Here is a 22886-nt window from a genome sequence, read left to right as displayed (position 1 = left end):
CATTCCTGGGGGTGTTCTTAACTCTTAGGTTCTACTGTATTCGTCTTTCCTGCCTGCTTTTCTAAACATCCCTTTATTCAGTTTATCCAATATATTCATATAGCAAACATCCTCATAATCAAGTCAACATCCAGTATTAATAAATTATTATAGAGCAGTTCCAGATGCATCTCATCAACTACCTTGAGTTAATTAACAATCAACCTGAGGTTAACAAAAAATCTAGTGTAGACTAACTTCAATGGACTTTGGATCAGCAAATCCAGCAAAGCTCTTAAGTGCACGTAACTTTAAGATTATATGAGCAGTCCCACTGTGGTGTATGACAAAATCCTTAAATAGAAAACTAATCTCAGGTCATATGTGACTATTCACATGTTTAATAGTAAGAAGTGGTTCCATGTATTACTGTATTGGGGCCTTAGCTAGAATACATTTAAGAATGATCCTATTCATCTACATACATACATACAGTGGATAGTTCTAATAAAGAGATCTTGTTTCATGAAATGGTCAGTGATTTTATCTCATGAAGGTGTGAAAAGGGTTGGAGTTTATTTCCATCTAGTACATATTACATTGATTTAAAACAAATATTCCATCTTCTCATAAGTGATGGATTTTGGGGGAGGAGGTTCCCACCCTTGCATATTCCAGGGAAAAATATGGCTTTATAATAAATCTTCCATACAACATGGTTCAGCTAGGAGCTAATTATCATTATTATAGTCTTACTTCTGACTGGCTGCGGACAATGAGAAAGTAAACTCAGCAGTTGTTGAGAGCACAAGATAGCCAACAGATGGAGCAAAAGAGAAATACTTCAGGGACTGTTAACAGGAAGAAGAGATTTATTTGACGACTATTCAAAATCATTGGGAATTTTGCCTATATAACGCCTGAAGAATTTGGGTTGGATATTTTATCTAAACCCACATTTTTTTTATTATTTAGCAAACGTGTATTGTTAATTGGCTTTGTTAATATTTAGATATTCTTATGCATGTTGGCTGCCTCAAAACAAACAAAAAAAAAATTAAGTAGTCTAGCAAATCTAGAACTGGCCTCAGATTATATTAAGCTTGAAATAAGTATGCTAGAATTGTAAATTCTTTGTGGCAAAATTCTTGTTTTGAGTTTGTAGAGCTCCTATAACACAATGCAACCCTGGCCCATGACTGGGGTTCCTAGACACTACCATAGTAATCATAATAATAAAAAAATCTAATCTATAGCAATGCTGGACAGGGTTCGCCAATGAGACAAGGAAGAGAGGTACAAGTGCTAGTAACAGTTTACTTGGTAATGTAAGCTTAATATTAAAGAAAGAAAAAAAAACACACCTAAATATCCTCAGTCAAATATATTTTATTTACTTAAGATATGTCTAAAATTCCATACATTTCTATATATAGTAAAAAGGTGGTGAAATCAGCCTTTCAGATAGCTTTGCACAACTACATTTTATACCATCTTTTCCAGATTTTGGGCTGAGATATTTGCACATATCTATGGTTTCCAGGGACAGAAAGAAAGAAAAAAAAATCTTAAATTGCTCTGTCTGTTTTCCAATTAAGTGATCATGTAAACATTTGACTGAGTACTGAAAGGCACTCTACAGAAGCCTATTAAGGAACATTTCATGTCATATGCAGTTTGTGTTTTAAGAGATGCAGAAATTCAAGTTTGTAAAATCAAAGTATCATGCATGCAAATCAATTGCAGAACACCAAGTGAAATATGTATCAGATACAAAGAAGAATAATGACAAAACTATTCACCAGCACACTGTTAGGTAAGAATATTAGATTTTAACATATGAATGCATTACTTTAAAGTGCTTTTTCTACCTTACCAGTACAGATTGTTTGAGTGATTTGTAGCTAATAAATACATACTAGCTGGTCAATACCCAGGGAAATCTATTACATTTATTTCACAAAAAAGTAGAATTTGTGCATCTTTCTAAGCTCCTCTTTATTAGTCAATAAAATCTGGCTTCACATTTCCTGCTTGAAGGCGGGGTGAGACAAACATTGACAGCTCTTTGATCTCCACTTGGACATCAGTGTCCTAATTCTATGGCAACTGAAGCCTGAAATTGATAAGCCAGAATTTCCCCACCTCCTATTTGGTATCAGATCTTCAATACTTGTCAAGGCAAAACAGCAAGTTCCATGAAGCAGAGAAAAATATGCCCCAGTTGTGCCTCTTAGGTAGCACTGTTACACATTTAAGGCCTGAATCAGTGCCTACAAAGTCAATGGGAATCTTTCCATGTACATCAAGGAGTCAGGCCCTTAGTTAGCTAGAATAACTAACTTTCTCCTGACCTATATCAGGACTGTCGTAATGCTTTTATCCAATTGTACTTCAGCTTCTGCCACACATGAATGAAAATAGCCTTTGGGTGGAGCTTGTGCAGGGCCTGACTTCCAAAGTGTGTGTACTCAGCACTTGTGGACAAGAAGCCCTTTTAAAAGTGTTTTAAGTTGGATACTCTAAATCACTAGTCTTATCAATAACAGTAATTTACTATTCAGTGCTGTCATTTACCAATAAGAAACTGAGGAGATGAATTCATCTGAGCCTTTTTTTTTTTTTTTTTTTTTTTAAGAGGGCACTAGCTCCTATCCTTGCCTGGAATGTGCAGTGAGGTCAAATCATTTATTACATTAAAATTGATTAGTTCTTATCTCACTCAACTTTTCTGAAACTATAGCAGTACAAGCAAACTGTTCACTGAAGAGGCTTCTTTTACATACCGGTAATTCCTTTTCTGGCAGAAAGAAAGAAAACCACCCAAAACCAAATAATCCTAGTAGCAGACTGACCACATCTTGAGTTTGGAGTATGACCCAAGGATATCTATTGCAAAAGCTATGAAGCACAACCTAAATGAAAAGGCATGATACATCACTACTTCTTATGATGTAGGGAAACTGGAATATAATTTGTCTTCACTTGTTGACAGGAAAATAAACCCCTCGCTCTTCCACTTGAGGAGGGAAACAAATTTAGCATGACATGTATTATGGTGTTGTTTTAAGTGTGGGGAGGGGAATCCAGGGATATATATTTAGTTTTTACAAAAAGCAGAATAGAGAAATCAATTCTGACTACCACAAAAAATAAAATAAAAATTTAACCTGTACAGAAGGTTCACTGATGTCACCAAGTGACTTGAATGACTGCTTTTCCTTTCGTTTTACTGCTCATTGTAGTAAGAAGTAGCAATCCTTTAATTCTCTTTCGTTTCTCTCAAACGACCATTAAAGAAACAGGAAATACAATTCCAAGGGCTCTGTTCTTTGGGCTCTTTAATACTGGATACTGATAAAATGACCTTCATCATTCTGGGAAATGTTGAGATCATGCGAATAATGACAATATTTTCCACATGGGACTTCTTCATTCTTTTGCAGCTATCTGCCATGATAGCCGTCTGAACCTATACATTTACAGCTATTATTTTTAGCACTGCTGTAATATGGCAGAGCAAATGTATCTTTGATTCAAGAATGTATGTTTCTAAACACAGACAAACTTCCAGGCAAATAGATTCTAAGACCAAAGAGCCTCAGTCACAGTCTTACGTGCAATAACAAACATAAATCTATGTTTTTTTCAGTTTTAAGAACAAACATATTTCTGAAATGTTTTCTGATAAGAAAACAATGATAGAGTGTTCAATAGGGATTAAGCCAATAGGGGTTTATGTAAATTTAACAGGCATTTGTAACCAGAATGTCATAGAGAATGATGTTCTCTCCATAGGCTCTTTGAAATGTCTCATAGAATTCTACACAAGGATATAATTTTCTATTAATCTCTATAGTATTCTTTCATAAACAAATATATTGATAATGTGTTACTTGAGATGATCCTTAGCATAGAAAAATGGCTTTGTGTCTCTGACTAAAATGACTAGCAATGGATGAAGGTTTCCATTACAGTATGTGGACTCAATTCCTTAAGCAATCAGTTGATGGCAATATCTTTAGGGTCCAATTCTGCAAGATGTTTTGTGTGGGTGAATCTTTTTGCTTGCACACTAGTCCACTGACTTTAATGGGGATCTGTGTAGGTTAAGGGTCCATATGCACAGAGCACCTTTCAGGATCAGGGTCTTGAAAATGTAGGCAAACATGGAAACTACATTTTAACTTATAACCTCCCAGTGGGAATACAGTAGCAGCACTGAAAAAATTCACCCTCTTTAACTGTCAAATAGCAACTTGAGTGACCCACTGAAACACAATAATGAACACACAGGGTCAACAATGTGGTATATAATCATCTTGTTTACTGTATTATTGACAGTTATTTTTTGATTATGAACATGGCACCTTTTGAGCCTTCCAGTATGGTAAATCTGTTTTGTCTCTTTGGCTTGCAATCAAATTTTATTACTGCACATGTATTCATTTCAAGCGGGGGAGGGGGGAGGAAATCAGAGAGAGTGAAGGGGAGGGAGTGGAGAAAATAAGGAAAAAAATGACATATTCAATCTGGTTAGACATAATCTAGCCAGAGGCATAAACAATGAGGGACTAAAAATGAAGCTTCCCAAAAATGTGAGATTTGTTTAGATCCTTTGCCAGGATTGACCAGCATTTCTGTGGCCAAGCATATTGAGTTTTTGTTTTCAGATCAAAACTCTTCACCCCTTTGGGTTTTTGGTAGAAGTCCCTTGCAAAATTTACAACCATTTAAACATTCTTTCTGGCATTTCCTCCAATATGATGCTACGTTTTTGAACATTTCAGACATTTTAGCAGCAACACAATGAACAGAAGTTGGCCGCTAAGAAGCAAAAGCCTGGAGCAAACTCAGAATGCTAGGTCACAGTTCTGTGGTGGCATGAACATGCTTGGAAATGAGAATTAATTCTCCCTCTGTAGACAGGTGGTAGATATCTCTGGATTTTTGCATTTCTTATCAGCTGAATCCTGTAACAGTATTATTATCATCAACTATGAAAAGAACTACTCCAAAGCCTTTTTAGCTGGAAATAAAAGCATTATAAATGAGAATGTTTGCTAAGAGATGGGCTCTTGAACCACTCTGAAAAGACTAGCCTGTCCAGCACCTACAGCTCCCTTTGATGGCAGAGGCCTGCAGCTGAACAGATTGAGCTATGTGTATTCCAGTCCTTGCACGCATAGGCGCCATCTGGAAGGAAGCAGCTCAATCATGAAAGCATCAAGATAAAGAAGAAAAGCATAAATTTGAGCTCCCTGTTTAAAAAGAGAGAAAAGATACTTGCTTATCTCATTACTCCTGTTTTAAGGCCCAGTGAAGATGCAGTATTTCATTTATCTTCCCATTAGAAAGGTTCTTTTACCTTTAACAGCACCTCTTTTTGAAAACAGAACAAGTAATTATGTGAAGTCAGTTCTTAAGCCAATGCTGATTCTGCAATAGGAGGCACCATGGGAGAAGCAGGCATATGGTCCAGCAAGATTCACAGATGATTTTTATAAGCTGATTTACAGAGGTTGATAAGCCCCACTGAATGTTAATGTATAGATTGTGTCAAATTTCAAGCCAGTTCACTCTCCCCCAGAATGAAACCCAAGGGAGAAATCACTGGGGAGGAAATGTCACTACAAATCTATTCATGGAGACTGCTCTCTCCCACCTCCCCAGTAATCTGTAGCATGGTTCCATTGAAGTAGTGCTATCAAGAACTCCCTCTGACAACAGCAGACGCTTGAAGATAGCTACAGATAACCACAGAAAAATAACAGTCCGTGGTTGTATTAATTTTTCTAGGTACTCTCCATAGGGCCAGAGAAGGACAATTAGGTGTCTTCTAGTAAACATTTCTCTCCCAAAATTGACTGAGAATGAAGGTGCATCGTCTTCCACAGGCTCTAGAGAAAATAGGAGGGCAATGTTACAGAGGCAGCACAGGAGGAGGTCAATGCATGGAAGATGCTCTTACGCGCACAGTTCTCAGAGGATGATCTGGGATTTCATTATCAAATTTAATACTCAGACCAAGAAGAAGAAAAAAAAAGACTACATAAGCTAAAATTGTTAAGATTGTGTTTCACTGTATTTTAACAGGTGATAAGGTGATAAAGAGAATGAAAATTATTTCTCTTTTTTAAAAGGTCCCTTTAATCCCCTCCTCAACATTTCAACTTGTGTTTGGTCACAGGTTTTTAAAAATAAATTGTTTCCTCTATTGATGGCAACAACTTTTGCATTATTTATACTATGGTCAAAGTATAATTGGCCTCTTTCACATGAATTCATATCAAAATACAAAGGGGAAAGTAGGAGAGGGAGCGAAACCAGATACATGAGAATTTCCATACTTGTAGAGAAATCAGTTGTAGACCCACTATTTTGCATTTATATATAGTTAAATTAACCTTTATAAGCCAGAAATCAACTACCAAAACATCACATTTAGCTGTTAGTTTGAAGGAAGATGGAAATGAGTGATACATTTTAGTGGCAAATGAGATCAACAAGGACGACCATTTTGCTGGGATCTGATTTTTCACATGCTGTATTGAATCTCGCTTCCTAGACTGTTCTAACTTAACACTCCTCTTTAGAGCTGATGTAAAAATATACTTTCTGCAATATACGATACTGTGAAACAACAGCCAGTCTCAGATTTAAAAAAAAAAAAAATCTTTATAAGCCTAAAATATACATAATATCTTATTCTCCACATTGCCAGCTTTTCTTTTATCTTTATATAGCAGAGTTCTTTTCCCCTGCATATTTTCCAGCACTACACTGAAAACGTGTTTTCACACCCCGAGGCTTTAACATCACATACTGTTCCCATTTAAAGAACTGTGATGCCATGACTTTGAGGGGGTCACAAGCTACCCAGATCTTCTGAACAAGTTCGTACAGATAAATAATACAAAATATCTTAAACGTTTTTTTATAATACAGCTCAAAAACCATAACTGCTTAGTCAACTTAGACCAACATTGCAGACTGCAGAGAGGAGAAGCCATGGTTCCACCCTCATCATTCTCACCCTCTGATATTTCTGGCACTACCGTTGGTGCTGAACTCCTTGGTTCCTTCAACGTGACGTGCCTGATCCGAAGCTTAATGAAGACCATGGCAGTTTTCCCATGGACTTCAATGTGCATTGGAGAATGCCTCAGGAATCACAGTTATTGATAAACCTTGTGCAAGAGCAATAAGACAGGGGGAAACTTCTTTTCACCCTCTCCCTATTGAACACTTGTAGGCAGGTAGACAAATATCTACCCTTTTATCTTTAACCACTGCCCCCATCACATTCAGGACATAAAGAAAACTTTTTTCCCCCCAAAAGCATTGTGTTAGGTCTTCATTTAAAGTTTTACTGGCTCTTAACTTTACAACTTTCTAAGCAGCCAATAGTAAAGTTTTAATTACCATTCAAAATCTTGCTCAAGGATAGAAAGTTTGTTCTTTCTTGACAGCTCTGCAGGGATTTGGCAAACACACACATCAATTCCTTTATAATAAGGCAAAACTGCGCACACACTCTGAGCTCTGAATAAAGTGGTTTATTTTTAACTAGCTACTCCCTTATACTGTCAAGATATTGCAATGAAATATCTGCTAGAGGTGGGGGTACGTATGACCTTTAAGGAAATACAATCGTCTAAACTCCAGCAAAGTAAATAAATATATGATTGCTTTTATTTTAACCAAAGTTTTAGCTTGACACCTCCATTATTAAGACACACACAAAACAAAACCCACTTAATTATATCGCGCACAGTGGGTTTGAAAGAAAAATCTTTTAGTTTACAATGCTACTGAGCCTTTCTTGTGCTAGCTCTACAGCCATGGGCCTTATTCTACTTCCCTCGGTGATATTGGGGCTAAGACCATGACCTGAGACTCAGGAGATCTGGGTTCAAATCTGCCACACTTCCAGAATGACCTTGGATAAATCACTTCAACCTGCTGTGCCTCTGTTATCCCCCACCTCTATCTGTAAAAAGAGGTTTATACATCCCTACTTCAACAGGGCATTTATTAATGTGATGTGAAGCTGTCAGATATTGCTTTTATGGGGGCCACCATATAGGCAGCTACCAACATAAACAGGTTTGTGGGCAGCACGTACTGTAAGAAGACAAAAAGTGCTAGGCCCCTGACATGTCCCCTCCCTTTCCAACACCAGAGGCAGTGGGGGCTGCTGAAACAGGAGCCACCTCATCAGCTTGCCATTTACAGCCCATTTAAATTCCTTGCTGGCAGTTTACAGCCAAAATCCAACCCCTTTGGGTTCTCTATAGTGCAAAGGAGCCATATCTCAGTTGAGAATCTGGCCCTATGTATATGCTAGTTATTTTAAAATTAGCAAACAATTCACTGGGATTATACTGGAAACTGGCGGATGAACATACTGGGAAACTGGCATAATGGGAAACTTGTGCTGCTTATAAACTAGAAAATGGATTTATTGGCTATACTGGGAAGCTGGTATACTGGGTAACCAAACAGAACTAGTTTCTAATTATAAAAAGAAGAACAGGAGTACTTCGGATGCATAAGTGGCTGTAGTCCACGAAAGCTTATGCTCTAATAAATTTGTTAGTCTCTAAGGTGCCACAAGTACTCCTGTTCTTCTTTTTGCGGATACAGACTAACACGGCTGCTACTCTGAAACCTTTCTAATTATAGTTAATAAATCCAGTATCCCAATTTCCTAGTATATCTGTTCCCCATTATAACTTGTATTGTTACCAATTCCTGTATATCTAGCAAATAACAGTATAACAAATAAAGAATGTTCACTAGTTTTAAAGCACAATCAGGATCCATAATATGATGGAGATGGTTAATATGGTTACAGAGATCTACCGTTCAAAGTGTTCATTGATCTGCAGGTACCATAAATGACCCCACCTTTAGAGCACTTGGGTACATTAATATTTGTATTGTAGCAACAGGTAGAGTTCTCAGTCAGGGATCAGGGTCCCATTGTGCTAGGCACTATATGAACACAACTAAAATGATGGTCCCTGTTCTGAAAGGTTTACAATCAGAGTAAACGCTGCCTCTTCCTGATAGGGAATATTTTTTTTTTCCTTTCTGAAACTGCTGCCACTGATTGCAACTCACCATTATAAACTCACATAGTTTTAATATGAGGACAAGGACAATTTGAGTACCATCCGCTCCTACTTTTCCTTTTCAGGCAAAAGGGAAGAAACTTGCCAACTATATTTTATGTTTGTCAAACAACTGGGAGTGCATTTTGAAACCGATCTTCTCAATCATTTGTTGAGCCCTTGAAAGCAGGACAAGAGATGGGATATAAAGAAAAGTAATATCCGGTTAAGGCTTTTAGACTCGTGTTGTCTAAATTATGATTGACACGGGATGATTTGTTTTGTGCAACTTTCTTCATCATTCACATGGCTTATTCACTGGTGCTTTGAAATCTAAATTAAAATTTAGAAGATGGAATTAAACTTCTCCTATGAAAGGAAATTACATTTTATAGAACTATGCTTTAAAAGAAAGATGTGACTTAAATGCACAAAAGCAAGGATGTTCAGAGCGGAGTGTGCCACAAAGCACCAAGTCCTGCACAAACGCAAGGGAATATGGGACAGCAACCGGTTTTGCAACAAGAAACCTTCCATCAATGCAGGCTTCCATTTCAGGCTGCCCTGTATGTGCTACAGGGCACATGCTACTTTCCCTGGTCTTCTGAGCAACTCACTTGCTGTGATTGCTGCCAGCTTGTGCTTATTGTGAATGACTATGTACACATTTGCCAGGACTCTGGCTGACCTTGTGGTGAATTTGCTCATTCCATGCTCCTAGCCCTGTTGAAGCAACAGTCTCACTCTGGCAGGTAGTGTTATGATATATATCATATTTACCCCAACATCATGGGCACAGATTTTTGCAGCTACTCTTTAATACTGTACACATTTCCCCCCCTCCTTATACACCCATGCAGGCATGGACTGAACATAGCCCATTATCTTTAACTTCACCAAGCCCTGTTATAATTTCAGATGGTAAAGTGGGCAGTCTGATATGTGTGCAATAGCTTCATGAAGACGCGAAAGCGTGATCTGACTGACGATGGAACAACAGTTTTAAATTAAAGTGCCCTTACCTAAATGGCTTAAATCTGACCCTTATGGATATTTCAAAGGAAACATTTGAGTTGTGTTAGAACTTTAAAATTATTGACATCATAGCTGACCCAGAAACTGTACTGAGAATTTGAGCAGCATAATTACCACTAAGCCTGCTTAAAGCAACTTCATTTATGCAGCCCTAGTAGTATCGTGGGTGTAACTAGGGAAGGACTAGACAAACACCAACATTTTGCATGCCTACTTGTTTCTAGATACTTGATGTGCTCAGATACTACAATGATGGGGCAATACAATTTATCCTCAGAATAACCTGTATGGTAGAAAATGTTTGGCCTAGCAGGGGGAACAAATGTGCTCAACCTTTTACACTATCATACAAAAAGCTCTACCCTTCAACAAGGCTCACTACTTTCTACATACTCATGTTGAGCCCTTCCTTCTACCCTAGTGCATCAGCAACAGATCTCCCTAACTTTACACTCCTTCATCTTCTTGAGAACCTACAAGGCTAACACACTACAAATTGTACATACAGAGTTCCTCAGAGGAGATGGCTTTAGTTCATCTCAGGAAGGTGTCCATTGTACTGAAACTGCAGTGTGGGAGGGAGAGCACCATATGGTTTGCGAGTAAGTTGAGTCAATTTACAGCAAAGAATTTTCCCTTGTAGCTCTGAAATGAGCCCTTAAGACTGCTGAACTGTTTTATGTCTTTTTAAAAACCAAAAAATTATTTGAATAAAAAAAGCCATTGCTTAGAGCCAAATTTCAACCCAATAAAAATGCAAATTGATTAGTTATATGCTACTCAAAACTCATGTTGATATTTAAAAAAGGGAATTCCAATAGAGGGGCACTGTCGTCTTTCATTATGCTAGCACTGATTATCTTTCATCTCACAAAGATGTGATACGTGCATTTTAGAATCCAATTGACGGATAAAGAGGTCCACAAGTTAGTCAGAAAAGCAGAAATAAATTTTGGCTTTAGGGATACGTTTGAATCCTTCAAGAATAGTCAGAGAAGACAGTCTCAATTATTCCTCCAGGAATCTGATTCATCACCTTTAGTAAACACTTAGCTGTTTATTACTTTGGAAGTCAGTTGACATTTGGGTAAACAGTGATCAATTTAAGATTGCAGCTTCTTGTAGCTGCCTGATTGGGAGCTAGAAATATTTAGTGCCACTATTTTCTTAGACACTGCTGATTTTCATAGTGGGTTCCATGCCTTATTTACCTTTAAAAGTACAGGATTTCTGTCCACATTTATAAAGAAATTAATTTTCATGTGTAACCAGCTAACAGTTATCTTAATTAATGTACAAGTGGTAAATCCAACTTTTGAAGATCATGTATTAAAATAAATTTAAGTCATTGTCAAGGTCAGTAAAAATGGATATAAATTTTGAAAAGAACAAATGCAACAGTGCATAGAGTTAGATTAGATGCCTGCAAGCTTATTTTGTCCCAGAGTGCTTCTGTTTTAGCACTTATCCCAACATGTTTAAATGGTACTAAATACACATTAATATATAAAACCTCATTCCAATCCCATTTTGCAAGTATTTATAAAAATAAAAGCAATACACATCAGATTGCTCATAGCTTTAAGCAATTCTAGTATATCATGCAGATCTATTTGACCTCTGCCAAGGTCACTTGAACATGTTCCCCTTGTCTCTCTGCTTTAACCATCAGTTACTCAGAAAGATCAAAGTGAGGAACAAATTCATGATGTGTCCTGATTATTATTAAACAGGAAACAGCAATGGTAAAATGCAGTGTAGAAGAATAAAAAGGTGATCAATTTGTAGATTTATATCAAAAGCAATAGCTTACCAAATGTATGTTTACTTAAACATTTGGACCCTTCAAATAGAAACATCATTTCTTAATTTCAGGCACAAGAAATCTAGAAGATTGATGTTGCTCCACCCACCCCAATAAGCATCTTTTCAATTATGCCTGAGCCACCTAATTTCCCATTTTCTACAACTCAGTGACACACCCAGAGGAGAAGAGCCCTTCCAACCATCCTTTCTTGTCAATTCACCAAGGCAGTTCACTGAAAATGAAAAGGACTCACTTATAAACAGTGGCAACAGTCTATGGCAGGGGTAGGCAACCTATGGCACGCGTGCCAAAGGCGGCACGCGAGCTGATTTTCAGTGGCACTCACACTGCCCGGGTGCTGGCCACCGGTCCGGGGGGCTCAGCATTATAATTTAATTTTAAATGAAGCTTCTTAAACATTTTAAAAACCTTATTTACTTCACATACAACAATAGTTTAGTTATATATTATAGACTTATAGAAAGAGACCTTCTAAAACGTTAAAATGTATTACTGGCACACGAAACCTTAAATTAGAGTGAATAAATGAAGACTCGGCACACCACTTCTGAAAGGTTGCCGACCCCTGGTCTATGGCGTGTGTATGTAAATATAATTTCCTAGCACCTAGGGTCTGGAAGGTGATGCACACAAGATCAAGTTACCCTGGAGCAAGGTAGTATCTGCACAATGAAATTCCTTCTGGTTCAGAGGTCCGGGACAATGCCATCCACATAACACAAGACCGCCATTAGGTTTGTTTAGAAGAGGACTCTTGATGTAGCGGCTACTTTGGGAGGAGTTTGTATACTAAAGAAGGGGTATCCAAACTGACCTTTCAAAGCCTGGCATGAGCCATGTTGCTGGATGTAAGCATATTACAGACCTACAAAATCCATCCACTATGTAGATTCAGTGGCCTTAAATCTTGCACAACAATACATGCTAAAGAACCACCTGTAGCTTTACTTGGATTTTAAAAAAAGACTTTGATAAAGTCCATCACTAATGCCGGTAAAGTAATCTTGAGAGAGAGAGAGAGAGAGAGAGAGAGGATTCTGTCATGGATTGGAAACAGGCTAAAAGATAGAAAGAGTAAAAATAAATGGTTCATTCATTTAGGATCCAAACTGATTCACCCAGCATTTAATCTAATTATTGCCTGGAAAAGTAGTGCTAGGGAACAGTGAGAAAGCAAACTATCTGTATGCCTAATATTATGTAGGAACACTAGAAGAACCTAGCAGAGAGCCCTATTGTATCATCACTTTTTAAGCAGAATTCTCATTGATAAAATATAATTTGAGGCATTGAGAGACTCATATAAGAGAGTCATAGAGACTTATCCAAAGCCCACAGAAGTCAATGTGAAGACTTACAACAGGCTTTAGATCAGCTCAAATACATGCTTCCGATATTACAAGAATCAGGAATATACTCTCTGAAATGTAAAGGCCACTGATTAAAGTGATAAAAGAAATCATACAATCATAGAATATCAGGGTTGGAAGGGACCTCGGGAGGTCATCTAGTCCAACCCCCTGCTCAGAGCAGGAACAATTCCCAACTAAATCATCCCAGCCAGGGCTTTGTCAACCCTGACCTTGAAAACCTCTAAGGAAGGAGATTCCATCACCTCCCTAAGTAACCCATTCCAGTGCTTCACCACCCTCCTAAAGAAAAAGTTTTTCCTAATATCCAACCTAAACCTCTCCCACTGCAACTTGAGACCATTACTCCTTGTTCGGTCATCTGGTACCACTGAGAACAGTCTAGATCCATCCTCTTTGGAACCCCCTTTCAGGTAGTTGAAAGCAGCTATCAAATCCCCCCTCATTCTTCTCTTCTGCAGACTAAACAATCCCAGTTCCCTCAGCCTCTCCTCATGAGTCATGTGCTCAAGACCCCTAATCATTTTCGTTGCCCTCCGCTGGACTCTTTCCAATTTTTCCACATCCTTCTTGTAGTGTGGGGCCCAAAACTGGACACAGTACTCCAGATGAGGCCACACCAATGTCGAATAGAGGGGAATGATCACCTCCCTCGATCTGCTGGCAATATCCTTACTTATACAGCCCAAAATGCAGTTAGCCTTCTTAGTGACAAGGGCACACTGTTGACTCATATCCAGCTTCTCGTCCACTGTAACCCCTACGTCCTTTTCTGCAGAACTGCTGCCTAGCCATTCAGTCCCTAGTCTGTAGCAGTGCATGGGATTCTTCTGTCCTAGTGCAGGACTCTGCACTTGTCCTTGTTGAACCTCATCAGATTTCTTTTGGCCCAATCCTCTAATTTGTCTAGGTCCCTCTGTACCCTATCCCTACCCAAGGAAAATACTTTACTCTTTTACACAATGAATTATTCAGTCTATGGAACTCACTGCCACAAGATATTCAGGCTAAAAGGCTCACAGATTCATATATTTTAAGGCCAGAAAGGACCATTATGGTCATCTAGTTTGAGCTCCTGCATACACAGGCCAAAGAACTTCACCCAGTAATTTCTGCAAGAACTCCATAACTGTTGTTTGAGCTATAATTTTTTTTAAGAGAAAAGAGATCAAGTCTTGTTTTAAAGACTTCAAGTGACCAAGAATCCCTAGGTAAATTATTCCAATGGTTAATTATTCTCACTATTTAAAAGAAACAACTGTGCCTTATTTCTAGTCTGAATTTGTCTAGCTTCAGAATCCAACCATTGCATCTCATTGTGCCTTTTCTGATACATTAAAGAATGTTCTATCAGAAACCTTTTCTCCATGTAGCCCAAGATCAAGGCACCTTCTAACCTCTTAGATAAACTAAATAGATTAATCTTCTTTAGTTTCTCGCTAGAAGACGTTTCCTAGACCTAATATTATTCTCTTGTAGCTTTTTTCTGAGCCATTTCCAATTGGTCACCATCTTTTTTGAAGTTTGGACACTAAAACTGGACACATTTTTTCAACAATAGTCTCACCAATGACATATAAAGTGATAAAACCACCTACTCCTACTGGATATTTCCCTGCTTATACATCCAAGAATTGCATATTTCCCTCTGAGATACAGAATCACACTGGTCGTTCACATTCAATTGCTTATCTACCGGACCACCTAAGTCCTTTTCAGAGTCACATCTTTCCAGGATATAAGTAGGGGAACTGTAAGTGTCATTGACATTCTTTGTTTCTAGAACTAGGACCTTACAAATATGCATTTGTATATTGCTCAATTCATTCCACTTTACTAACCAATCCAGATCAGTTTGTATAACAGTCTTGCCCCACCACTATTTCCCACTTCAATTTTTGTGTGGATTTGCGAATGTTCTTCCAGATCATTGATAAAGATATTGAACAGTATTGGGCTGAGAAAAGATCTCTGTGACATCCCACTAGAAATACCCCCTCTGAATGATGATTCCCCATTTATAATTATTTTTGTAATCATCACTTAACCAGCTTTTCTTTGATTTAATAGGGGTTGCACTGATGTTGTATAGTGAAAAGAACAGGAGTACTTGTGGCACCTTAGAGACTAACATATTTATTAGAGCATAAGCTTTCGTGGACTACAGCCCACTTCTTCGGTGCATCTGAAGAAGTGGGCTGTAGTCCACGAAAGCTTATGCTCTAATAAATTTGTTAGTCTCTAAGGTGCCACAAGTACTCCTGTTCTTTTTGTGGATACAGACTAACACTGCTGCTACTCTGAAACCTGTTGTATAGTGAGTTTCTGTTTTGTTTTTTAAAATCAGAATGTCATGGGGGCTAAGTATATTATGTCAGCCAAACTTGTGATTCCAAAAAAAAAAAACAATATCAAGTTTGACAAAAACCTATTTTCCATAAAATCATGTTGATTGACATTAATTATTGGCATCTTTTAATTCTCTACTGATTGCATTCCCCATCAACTTTTCCATGTTGTTGTCCAGGCGCCGTGTCAGGCTCTCTGTTCTAAAGCTTCTCGGGTTATTCCATTTATCCTTTTAAAATATTGGCACAATTAGCTTTTTCCCAGCCCTCTGGAACTTCCCCATTGTTCCAAGGCTTGTTAATAGAATTCAAAGAGGAGACAATGGTTAATAATAATACCAGCAGTTTCATTAGATAGGACAAAAATGTATAGGGGATAAAAACCTTCATGCCATTCATAAATCAACCACTAAACACCTGGAATTAAGAAGAAAGTAAGCCTGTTGGAAGATTATTGCTAGCTGCCCATTATGTGGGTGCATAGGTGCCGAATCCATGCGTATTCCAGGGCTGAAGCACCCACACACACACACAAAATAGTGGGTGGTCAGCACCCACTGGCAGCCCTGACGATCAGCTCTCCCTGCTCTCCCCCCCCCAGCGACTCCTGCCTGTCGGTGATCAGCTGTTCAACAGCGTGCAGGAGGTACAGCGGGGAGGAGCAGGAAGAAGCAGGGGAGGGGGCAGAACAGGGTGGGAAGAGGTGGGGGACAGAGCATGGGGGGCAGGAAGAGGCGGGGTGGGAAGAGGTTGGGCAGGGGCTTGGGAGAATGGGTGGAGCGGGGGCAGGGCCTGGGGCAGAGAGAAGATGGAGCATCCCACCCCCAAGAACTTTGGAAGTCAGAGCCTCTGTGTGGGTGTACTTCTTACTTTAAGGCATCTGGTATTGATCATTGTCAGAGAGAGGGTACTGAACTGGATGGACCATTGGACTGACCTACATTTCTAAGAGGTACAAATGAGCAATGGTCACATTTCAGCTCACAGGGTGTAGTATGTCACCCTCTTGCCACTCCCCAAATAACTTGTTCACAGTCCAAAGTACTTAGAGTAATATTCCCATTCTTGGGGTCCAATTTATTAAGCCTTTATAAAAAATAGTCTCCTTTGGCCCCTCAGGTGCAAACCCTTCCTCCTTGTTAAGGATTCTACAGTTCTCCATGGGACTGCGGAGTGGTTCAAGCCAGCTTTCCCTGCTTTCCAATAGCCAGGGTCCAAATCTGCTTTGCGGAGCCTCTCTTCTCTCTCTCCTCCTTGGCTCTCCAGAGACTTCTGCTTTTATAGCCACCCCAGAAGGCTTGATTTTAGCCACATGACCTGCTTGCCATGAGCTTTGCTTTAAAAAAAAACAAAAAAACCCAAACACCTGGGGAGGTGAGCTAAGTGTGTCGTTAAGTGCATCACAGGTTGGGGCTGGACCCATCACCTCTTAAAGGTTCAGTCACCAAGTGACAGGGATGAGGTTCTTTTCTACAGATTTATGTCTTGGATCCAGGTTGGATAATGGTAGATTTGTGTTTCCCTAGCTCCCCCACATTACACTGGTGAATTGAATTTCACCCTCATTGCAATAAAATTATTTCTTCAGACAAAAAGTATCAAACAGAATAGGTAAACAGGATTATAACAAACTCTGTTAAATCAGCAGTGAGCAGACAAAACGCATCGAGCAGACAACACACAGCATCAGTTCTACTACGTAGGCACACCACGATAAAATTGTGCTTATCCATATATCCTGAAGAGTCATTGGAAATTTACCCTTAAGACAGTTAAGTAATCATAATTATTTTTAAATCACAGTTAACTAAGAGATTTTATATTAATGTTACAATTAACAACTGCTGAATGTTAAAACACTTATTTTAGGTAATAGCTAATTGGCTGAAAGAGAAAGTGATGTCTTGACTTAGCAAATGTTTGAGAATCTTAAAGAGGGAGGCCCCAGTCCCTCTAGAAAGAAAAGGAGACATTAAATGCATGCAGTTTTGGGGGAGTTCCCAAAGACAAATAAAAACATAGTAAGAAAATACTAAACTCTTTGGTAAGGATTTTTAATAACCCAAAAAACTGAAAATCCATAAAACTGATGATAGCCTACTCATAAAATCCCTTGAATAAATAAGAGCTTAATATAAAAAACATTTTGATTGCAACAGCTGATAAAAGTATTAGAAAACAGTTTTATCACAGCCGGTCTCATACTTTCAAATCATAAGTCTTGCATACAAAAATATATTCTCCTTTAGAACAAAAAATGTCTAAGTGTAGATTTCCATTTTGTTTGACTGGGCAAGTTTTTCACTCATTGTTTATATAAACAACCTTTCCTCAAATCCACATAAATCCTGAGTAAAGAGAAAGATTTAGACAGACAGCATATTAGCATTGTCTCTAGCTGGTCTTAGTCTTTCATCCAAAGAACCACTAAAAGCCCTATATAGATGTCCTCTTTTTAATGTTGAACTCTCCACTACTCTGTTATTTTTTGAAAAAGATACAATATTATTTCCAGCATTTTGTAATCCTCTCTCTTTGATTGGAGTGTATCACGAATGAGTTAAGCCGATTGTAGCAAAGAGGACTTTCATATATAAAGATCCTGAAAATATTTGTTAACATAATGATTTGTTTATTCAGTTTGGCAAATGCTTTTATTTTAACCTGAAGTATCTTTTGTAAATGTCACTGGTAAATACAAATTCATAGTTGGCTAGCAAGCTTCCCTTATGTGTATTTCTAATTAAGCTCTTCCAAGATACAGAATAATGTTTAAAACAAACATATCCTGTAGAGGATCAAAGTAACCCAAAGTGGTCAGATATTTTTCTTTGTAAAGTTGAACATGAAGATGCGCTGCATAAGCAGATTTGAGAAGAACATGGAATCTATAAGTAATGATGCTTCCATGTTTTTATTTGAGAACGTTGGGAAATCTTTGCTTGCCCTTTACAATATTATTGTGAACTTTGGTGTCTCTCAGCATGTAATGTCATAAGGATGCACTGTCATCTTTACTTTGATCTCATTTACCAGTAACATTCTATATACCAGGATCTCCTAAACGGTAACATCCTATATATTGTTGTATAGGCAAGACACAGTATGACAAATAAGAGTTTCTGTTTCATCTGAGGCATCAATTAACTTTGAGTTCCAGAAGGGTGAATGGCTCTAAAAACTTGTGTTAAGACCCTGCGCTATAATATATATAATATAGCGATAGTGAACCTGTCAAAAGATTATGTGTGTGTGTGTGTGGGCGGGGGGGGGGGGGGGAAACCACCTGAGTTTATGCTTATGGTTTCTTTATGGTAATTGGACAAATGCAGATTTTTTCCAGTTCTCTTACATCCTTAAAACTATCAAGCCAATATAAGACAGTGAGTGTTTTCCAGATATTTGGTTTACGTTAAGAATAAGATGTGATAAAGTTTTGTATTGTAAACCAAATATTATTCTGTAGCCATGATTTATTGGCAGGATAAATTGCTAGTCTCATCTCTTATGGAGTTTCCTATATTTCATTTACGCTACTATTATACATTGTAAACAACTATTTTTATACTTATGTGTAGAAAAGCAAACAAGTACTCTTGATCTATGGGCTAATGCTTAAAAGTCCAGTATAAATACTTGAAAATAGATTTAGCATCTTTTGCATCAAACATTAATATGGCTCACTTAGGCGCTCTTAACGTGAAGGAAAATTGGGTTTGTATGAAATGGCTACACTAGGACATTTCATGCTTTTGCAAGTGCAGTAGTACGATAATTTCCTACAGTATGTCATTATCCTCTGCCCTGTGGTTCTTTTTAAAATTCTCTCTTTTCACTCAGGCTATCTGCACTATGTTTTTAAGCTATATAGTTTCCAAGCTACATACTTTTCATTTTGTGAACAGCATGTATTCAAATTTTGAGCAACTACATCACAAGTCAAGTAACATACCATATTGAGGTATATTCCCTTTGGACACTACTAATAGAACTACAACTGCAAAAACTTGGAGAGAAAAAATGTCTCTCAGACATAAAGCCAGGTCAAGTTTTATTTTTTCCCCAATAAAGACAAGAAAATACTATTCTGACCATATCAGGAAGGAATATAAGGAATTCTGCTATACTTTTGCTATTTGTCCATTTTACCATGACTAATGCTTATTAATTCCTACATACATACACTATACTAAAGGTAAATTAATTTATTGCCCATTTGTCATTGTAGCCAAATCTATCATTTCTTAAAAGAGCAGGAAGGTTATAGGTAGTGTTTTGTTTTTAAATATTGGTATGAGATCACCCCTAAAATAATTACATTTATGTAATTCTGGATGCCACTCCACAAGGGAGGTGGTCTCCTCTCAGATCTACAACTGCTGGTAATGTCTGGTTTTGAAGAAGAAATAACTCTTACAGATGAAACAGCGCTTTTTAAAATGCATAAGAATGATGAACGTGAAACACGGATGGCAAAATAGGATATCTGTTCAGAGGATCAATATGTAGTTGACAGAATGAGGGTCTGGTTGCAGGCGACAACACACGAGTATCTAAAATTACTGTACTGACCTTTGTATAGAAAATACAGCATTTGAAAGATAGGGAAATACTATTGAAATACAGCATTTTACACTAAATGTAAAAGGTCATAGTCATCTAAGCACAGAGATCCCCCTTCTTCATTCACAAATAGATATTAAGTAAGAAAAATAAGACTTGACTTCCCCCCTGACAATCAAAGGAAAAGATTTATTTAGATACTAACATCTGTCTGCAGATTGTGGCCAAGTGCTTTTCTGTGCTCATTTAGGACTCCTCTTGGAAAGCTTTCCAGTTACATTTACCTAGAGATTTCTCTCTTCTACTTCCCATCTGACAGAAATCATTCAGCTGGGTCTGATGAATAATGGTAAAAGGCAGCTTGTATCAGTGATGATTGAATTACACATTGTTAAAACTGCCATAAAGGCTCATTCCAATGAGTACATTTAATTTACTTACTCTGCTCGGGGCTAGAAGCTTGTAGTTGTTTGAGGTCTTTATTTTACAAGACTTAAAACAAAAAAGAACCACCATTTTCTGTGAAAAATTATTAAACATTTGTGCCACTTTTTGTCTATACTCCCTAAACTTTTTGTAATGTGATAGGTGCCTAAGCCAATACACATTTAACTTTTAAACACAGTTTTGAACCCATATTGGCACCCTCTGTGCCCATAATATACACACTGCAAAATATTAGAAAACAAGGCAAAAGGGGAGTATAAAGAGGAGGACAGAGAGAGTAGAAAGATGCAAGTCTAAAGGTAGAAAGATGTAGTTATATGAAAAATCTAAAGAAAATTAATTTGTCAGCTTTTTCTAAGAAAGGGAAGCAGGCGTCATGGCATTTAATTAAGGTGTTTTTTTTTTTAACTGCAATACAAAGCGGATTAATTTAGTCCTCTACCATCAGAAAAGCAGATCCTCCAGGGAATAGTGCTTTGAGAACAACACCAGTGTTTCAAACAACAAGTCTTAATAAGAACACTATCTGTTCAAAGATTGCAAGCAAATCTTGGAAACGAATCCTTCTCTATTTTGTTACCTGAGATTTCAAGTTTTTGATACTGAAACTCTTTTTTCGGTGTCAAACAATCATGCAAGAGGGGGTCAGAGAAGGAATGAGAAGTCAGGTGATTGACGCTTAAAACCAACAATTACATGTATTTATTTCCAGCTGAACAAGTCAAGTGAAAGGCAGATCCACTTGGAAGACGAGTAAAGTCAAGCAGTTTTCCCTCTCCCACAGCAGGAGTTCGAGGATTTGCTTCCTCGCTTGTAAGCAGTTTGATTGCTTTAGGTTCCGTTTTTTACCTCTAGTTTCCTTTAGCCTGCAGAATCCCACCCCTCCGATCTCCCCCAATTTCGTCCCATGCCACCTTCCAGTGGACTGGAAAGCAGCCTTCTCCGAGACAGGAGAAACACTGGGCGGGTGGGGATTGCCAGAATTGAACCCAGCGTTCAAATCAGGAGACACCGGACAAACTGTTTTCCAGCCTCTGTTAACAGGAACATGTGCGCTCTCATCACCGCCCACACAATAGACCACCTGGGTCTCCCTCTCTCTTTCTCTGTACACATCTCTTAATCCCCCCCACACGGTAACCACAAAATCCAAGTCACTGCAAGACAGCAAACATTGCAGACAGATCCAGCAGCAGCAGAAGCACTAACACCACTGCCTTACCTGGCAACCAGGGCAGGAGGAGTCTGTTTGTCCTTCAGTGCTCTCGCCTCCTTGTCTAGTAGCAATCACACGCTCTCTCTGCCTCTCATGGGAGGAGACTGCAATACAAAAAGATGTGTGTGTGTGTGTGGCAGACCTCCCACATCCACCAGCAGGTTTCTATAGCCCCCTGCTCTCAGTGGGGTTCGCTTTGTGTTGGGTGTTAAGTTTCAGCTGCTGCTGGCTGGGCGGTGGAGGAGGAGGAGAGATACTGGGGGCTGTGCAGCTTGTAGAGCATCACCACACTGCAGCTTCTCCAGGAATCCCTCCAGTGAGAGGCAGCCCATCATCCCCCAGCCCTGGCTGCCTGATTGGCTGAGAGGCGGGGATGCTGCCTCCGCTATCCAATCAGGCAGCACTAATAATAGGTGGACCTGCTCAGCTGGCATCGCCCATCCCAGGGATCTGTTAGTCTCTGTCCCCCCCAGCGGGCAAGGGGGCTGGGAGGGAGTTCCCTGCGAATGACAATCAAGGACATCAAATCAGTCCTCTGGACCGGCAAAGTGATGACCCCCAAGCAGTGCTGCAAGCTGCGCGCTGGAAATAGAGACGGCTGGGTGACCTGATTCGCCCCACCCCCTGGGACTTCAGGCAATTTATAGTATGGCATTTACCGACCACAAAGAGAGGCACAGTAAGAGAAAAGCAGGAGATGGGGGATGGGGCAGAGGGGTGAGCAGGAACCATAGGCACTAATAAAAGTAAAAGAGCAAGAGTCTTAATCAGAAACAGAGCCCAGGAGGCGGCTGCTGCTGCTTTTCAGGTGCAAACGGAGCTGGTGAACTTGTTCATTTCTCTGACCCTTTTTTAATACTCCTTTTTTTTTAAATTGCCTTCTGGATGGGCGCTTTCCAACCCTACAGCTTTGAGGAGTTCGTGTGCAGTAACATCTAATCAATGGCTGCAAATAAAATTCGCCATAATTGAGTTCTTTGG

General features: G+C 38.8%; 1 protein-coding gene across 21 annotated transcripts in view; it reads right to left on the bottom strand.

Annotated features, from left to right (window-relative positions):
• SYT1 (synaptotagmin 1) overlaps positions 1 to 22247 on the bottom strand; it is a 510915-nt gene extending 488668 nt beyond the window's left edge. For 7 of the 21 annotated variants that reach the window (XM_065559578.1, XM_065559619.1, XM_065559569.1 and 4 more), the window contains exon 1: positions 21912 to 22223. The gene's annotated coding sequence lies outside the window, so the exon portion shown is untranslated. Of the gene's footprint in view, positions 1 to 20447; positions 20579 to 21911 lie in introns of all 21 variants that reach the window. The other 14 variants (XM_065559641.1, XM_065559679.1, XM_065559661.1 and 11 more) reach the window with 5 other exon arrangements.
• Positions 22248 to 22886: the final 639 nt, after the last annotated feature.

Source organism: Chrysemys picta, chromosome 1 (genome assembly GCF_011386835.1).
Source record: "Chrysemys picta bellii isolate R12L10 chromosome 1, ASM1138683v2, whole genome shotgun sequence".
In the NCBI taxonomy this organism is placed as follows: Eukaryota; Metazoa; Chordata; order Testudines; family Emydidae; genus Chrysemys; species Chrysemys picta.
The sequence above is the reverse complement of the archived record's forward strand: the minus strand, read 5'-3'. Positions and strand labels throughout refer to the sequence as shown.